At 45.0% G+C, this 5,977-nt stretch overlaps 1 pseudogene; it reads right to left on the minus strand.

Moving 5' to 3' along the window:
* Window positions 1-1,651: 1,651 nt before the first annotated feature.
* On the minus strand, window positions 1,652-4,506 carry LOC124105378 (transmembrane protein 101-like; annotated as a pseudogene).
* Between the last annotated feature and the right edge of the window lie 1,471 nt (window positions 4,507-5,977).

Consider the following 5,977-nt stretch of genomic DNA (forward strand, 5'->3'; position numbering starts at 1 on the left):
AGCATTACCATCAGATCTTAAGTTAGTCTGTGTTTGGCATTTAGGTCAAGTAATTCAAGGGTTAAAAGCACTGCTGGCTGCAGGGGCTAGGACCCCATAGCGAGCAGCAAGCAGCAGCTATGGCTAAAGTCTCTTGTCCCCAGCGGCTGAGTTACAGCCATTCTGATTCATAGGACAATCATGTAGTAAAAAGGTCCATACATACTTTCTGAGTATTGACAAAAACAATAGAAAATTGAAACTTATTTCTCTCCAGGTAAACATCACATTTTTTCTCCCTTTTTCTCACTCTCCTAGCGCAAACTTCTAGAACATAAAGGCCAAAAAATCTTTCTTTTTTTTTTTAAGCTTTTTTTTTTTTATGTGATCCTGAGGATCGAACTCAGGTTCTGCCCATGCTAGGCAAGCACTCTATCGCTGAGCAACAATCCTAGCCCCCAAAAAATCTTTTATAAAGATTTATAAAAACAAGTATAAAAAAATCCACAAAAGCATGCTTTCCATGGAGAGGACTCAACTCAACAACATAGCCCATCAATCATCTTAATAACTATATTTATTTAGAGTCTCTACAATTATACCCAATATTAAAAATTTTAATGTCACAGATTTTCCTTTTGTCTAATTCACTTACTTTCTACAATTCTGCCCACAATACTCTGCAATCCTAAGCATGCTTAACTTCTGGAGAGAACTTTCAACTTCACTAACTTTCTTTAATATTTAAATTGGAGTCCCCTTAGGAGCCAGCATTTGTTGCTTTTGTCCCGGCGGCTTAAAGACCTTTCACCCCACGTTGGGCGTCAATTGCCGGGTTTCTGTTCTCGCGACTAAAAGGCTCAGGGGTCACTCTAGTTAAACTGGGCTAACTGGGCTGCACGAAATAACCACACAAGAGACACAAATACCTTTTTCTTTGGGGTTGCTGTGATGGCTCCTCTGACCTTAAGGGTCCACAGAAAGAGAGAGGGTCCGCAGAAAGAGAGAGAGAGAGAGCACGTGCTGACCCCTTTTATTGAGGAGAAGCTATTCAAATGAGGCAAGGGGTCAGGTTTCAGGGGGCTGAGTCTATCTTCATGATGTCCACTGTCAGCAGGTTGACTGACACCTGGGTAGGCCACACCCAAGGGCACAGTAAGAGGAGGGGACACACACAAGGCACTTCCATGGAAGATTGTATCCTAAACAGGGCAAGGGGTTATATTACAAAGGAACAGGTGAGCATAGCTTCACCCATGGGGCTGTAGCAAGACACACCCATTTCTGTGACTGAGCGCCTCAGCACCCAGCTGGGGAGTGTAACTCAGTCACCGGTAAGGTTGGCCTCCCACACCCTGCCTCACTCCCTTCTCAAGAATTCTCCCCTTCCTAGGGACCCAGGAAGCAGCTGGCCTCAGCTCTCCTCTCAACAAACAGGAAAAACAACAACAACAACAACAACAACAACAAAAAACAACATGAGGCATTGAGTTCAGGGATCCCACCTTCCCAAGGACAAGCCAGGAACTGAAAAAGAGACCTGTCTCTTAACTATGCCAAAAAAAGCGGGGGGGAGCCAAAGAATCAAACAGACCAAGAAGCATAAATAAACAGCAACAGGGCCATCGAAGCACTAGCTCCCTGTGCCCATATCAGCCTCTTGCTGTAAAACTCAGCCATCAGTGGCCAGAATGACAGCAGCCCCGAAGATGCCCACACCAGTTTCATCTGGTTCCAGCATTCTACACGTCACATGTTGTGCCAGTAGGCATTGTTGCCATCAATGAGCAGCATGACCGTGGGCAGCAGGACAGCCAAGATCTGAGCAGCCAGAGTCACATAGTAACCTGACAAGAAGGCCAGGGCCAGGATGCCATACAGTAGGAAGAAGAGCTGGATCATCAGCTCTTCTCCTGGGAGATGGTTCAGATATGCCAGTCCGTCTTCCTTGCTGTGCTGCAGTGAGTAGGCCTGGAGACATACCATCCTCTAAGACTCTCCAACAGGCTGGGATGCCCACCTGGGGAAGGCCACCCATGGGATGGCACCTGCAAATCAGCACTGCAAAATGGGCCACTAAGTCCTCTCTCAGAATGGGGACTCTTGAAAGTAGGATCTGTTTCCCTCTCTGACTACAGGGCCCCAGCAGGTTAAGCTGTATTTCCTCACCCCCCCCCCTTTTTTTTTGCAGTGCTGGGAATGGAATATGCTAGGCAAACAGTCTGCCACTGAGCTATACCCCTAGCCCTTTTAAATTTTTTGAGACAGTGCCTCCCTAAGTTGCTAAGGCTGGCCTCAAACTTGTGATTCTCCTGTCTTAGTCTCCTGAGAAACTGTGACTACAAGTGTGCAGCACTGTGCCTGGCCCCCTGGGGCTTCTGAAGGAAGGAAGTATATATCCACAGTCACACTGGGGGGTCCCACCTCCGAATATACTATGGAATCCCACATGGAGTCCTGCACAAGGGTTTTGATACCTGGCAACTAAGATGAGGCCAAGTACCTGGGGCCTATTCATGTACTCTTCCACACTGGCCTCCCCTAGCACCAAGGAGAATCATGACCGACTACCCAAGGTACTCCCCATCAGCTCTAGGTGGCAGAGTCCTAGCTCAATCCCATCAAACGTCTCCTCTGTCCACTTTCCCAGTCCTCTAGAGGCTGAACCCATAAGAGAAACCACCCCATCTTGTTCTCCTGTCTTTCAGGGTTGGAACTGAATGGTCAATCCAACTTCTCTACCTGGTGGGTTTAATGTTGGAAGAAGGGCTCTCAGCTAGTTCTAAGGTGCCTGGAGGGCTGGTGAGGCCCAGAAGCTGTCCAGGGAAACCACTGCCAGCCAGGCCATCAGCAAGCCCTTGTTCTGACTTTCTTCCTGGGTTCTGTCAGGCCTGAGCTCACATTTCATTCCCAGTCAGGCACCTCCAAACATTAGAAACCCAACCTACCACACAGATGAGGTAGATGCCCAGGAACACCTGGCCGGTAGACTGAAGAAAGCAGCTGCAGGGTTTCCGAAGGTATAGCTCCCCAGCACCCCTGGCTAGCACCAGAAAGCCACCGATAATGGCAACCTAAGGCCAGGACAAGGAGACTCCAGTCAGAAACTGCAACCACCACATTTTTCCTGGCTTCCCAGAGATAGAACTGCCCATCTCTACACATCTGATTCCAACTGATAATCCCTCTTATTTCTAAGTGTGGTTGACAGATACAGCAGAGATAGATATTTCTTTTTTACAGAAGTGGAAACTGAGGCCCAAAGGGGTTCAGAAAATTGTCCACAGTCCTACTGAAAGTAAGTGACAGAACTCAGACACCACACATTGCCCCTTTCCCCATCCGGTAGGTCTGGAGACTCAGCCGGTGTTCTTTCCTCTATACAGTGTATAGAACAGAGTCAGAAAAAGGAAGAGAGGGCGAGAGGGAGGGAAGAAGGGCTGAACTCACCCTCCTGTAACTGTACACATATCTGCCTCCCCTATTGGACTGACAGTCCCTTCTGCGAAATCAGTCCTTTTCCAACCTTACCTTTAAGCCTGTAGTGCTCGGCATAGGTTCTGACATTTACGGGTTTAAATGCTGCACTAAGATTAATTACATTTCATAAAATTAGATGGTTGGACCAGATACTCACCAAGGTCCTTGTTGATGTATTAATCTGGGATTACTAAACTAATAGTTTAGAGGATTCTTAGAATACGTGACCTGGGTTCTGATCCTACCAAAGAATGATGTAATATGATCTCAGTAAAAAGTCTTTCCCATCTCTGGACCTCAGTTTCCACACACTGAAGGGGAGGTTTGTGTGCTCGCTTAAGGATCTTCCATTTCTGCCCTTTTACACAAGTCTAAGGACTTTGTCCTCCCAGGATACACATCTGACGAACACACCACGCAAGCCTACTAAGTGCCCTGGGAGTTGGTCTGAAGCTCCCCCTTCTGGGGCCAATACGCTCACCTTCAGCCAGTTCCCTTCATCTGTGGATGTAGCCTCCGACGTAGGCGGTAGGCGGCGTAGGTGCTAATAGCCAGGTGGAGTGCTGCCTCTAGCGCGAACCAGCGCTGCTTCACTCAGAAGGACATGAAGCTAGCATACAGCACGGCTGCCCCCATGTCGAAGTAGGGGTAGGGCACTGGGATGTCGGGCTTCCTGCGAGCCGAGAAGCAATGAGGGCAGAATAAAACCGGGAAGAGCCTTGAGACCCCTTGAGTTCCCCCCAAGCTCCACTGCTCCCTCAATTGAAGACCCCTCTCATGGCTAGAACCACAGCATCAGATCTGGCCAGATGCCCAGACCATAGCACCCCTCCCAAGTTCAAGGCACCAATTCCTCCCAGTCCAAGAGTTCCAACTTCTGGGCCCCAACTTCTTTCCCACATCACTGCAACCCACTTCTCAGGCCCTTTCGGTGTTCTGCATGAGCTGACTAAAGCAGCCACAAAATGGGCAGCATGTCAGCAGCACCGAACCCAACTGCATGATCAGCTGCAGCATCCATCATCTCGAACCTATCTTCGATGCCATCTTAGGAAAGGGCAGTCCGCGGCAGCCTCGATTCTTAGATTTTTTTTAATTTTTTTTTTTTTTTTTTGGTACTAGGGATTGAACTCAGGGGCACTGGACCACTGAGCCACATCCCCAGCCCCATTTTGTATTTTACAGAGAGACACGATCTCACTGAGTTACTTAGTGTCTTGCTGCTGCTGAGGCTGGCTTTGAACTTTTGATCCTCCTGCCTTAGCCTCCAGAGCAACTGGGATTACAGGCATGCACCACCACACACAGCGATTCTTAGATTTTTAGTTATCCCAGATTTCTTGAATATTCTGGTCATGATCTCTTAACATTTTTTTCTTTATTGTCAACTTTATTTTCAAGATTATATACTTGTCTTCAAGGTCTGAGAATATGTCTTCCAAATGGTCTAATCAATTGGTGATGCTTTCAACTGAATTTTTAATTTGATTCATTGAGTTTTTTATTTCCAAGACTTGTTTAGTTCTTTTTCAGAATCTTTTATTCAAATGTTCTTTCACTTCCTATTTTTCTGTTAATTTATCCCTTAGATCTTCTTTTAGTTCCCTGAACAGTTTAATTATCAACCTACTAAGTTATTTGTTTAGTATTTCCTCTACGATAGTGTACACGGGGTCAGTTGTGAGTTATTTGTGATGGTTTATTCCCTTGACTTTTCATATTGTTAGTATTTCTACCCAGATTCTGGAATAATTCTCTCTTCTACTTTTACATCCAGAAATTTTTAGTGAGCTGCTTTCTCTTTACTATGTGCCCTGAGTTGGCACATATCTTGGTGTCAATATTTTCACTTAATTTGAACTTGCTACTATGTCCAGTCTCTAACACTACATTGAGAGGAGATACTAATCCTGTAATTACAAAAAACAAAACTGGGGCTGGGGATGTGGCTCAAGGGGTAGTCCGCTCGCCTGGCATGCTCAAGGCGCTGGGTTTGATCCTCAGCACCACATTAAAAAAAATAAAATAAAATAAAAGATGTTGTGTCCACCGAAAACTAAAAAATAAATATTAAAAAATTCTCTCTGGGGCTGGGATTGTGGCTCAGCGGTAGAGCGCTCGCCTAGTACGGGCAGGATCCGAGTTCGATCCTCAGCACCACATAAAAACAAAGACATTGTGTTGTGTCCATCTACACCTAAAAAAAAATAAATATTAAAAAAAAAATTAAATTTAAAAAAAAATTCTCTCTCTCTCTCTCAAAAAAAAAAAAAAACCCCAATAAATTAAAAGAAAAAAAAACAAAGAAATAAAAAAGGTCACTACCTCTTAGAAAAACAGATTAGTAAAGGGTTAATAAAAGAAAAAGTAAAACATAGGAGAAAAAACTAGAAATATATGTGTGTACACACACACACACACACACATATATATATGTATATATACACACATTAATCAACAAATATATTCAGCACAACAAATAAAAAATTGACAATACTAAAGAAGAAAAGAAGAAATT

This window comes from Marmota monax, unplaced genomic scaffold (assembly GCF_021218885.2).
Source record: "Marmota monax isolate L192 unplaced genomic scaffold, Marmota_monax_Labrador192_F-V1.1 WCK01_AAM20220418_F8-fsc00100, whole genome shotgun sequence".
Lineage (NCBI taxonomy): Eukaryota > Metazoa > Chordata > Mammalia > Rodentia > Sciuridae > Marmota > Marmota monax.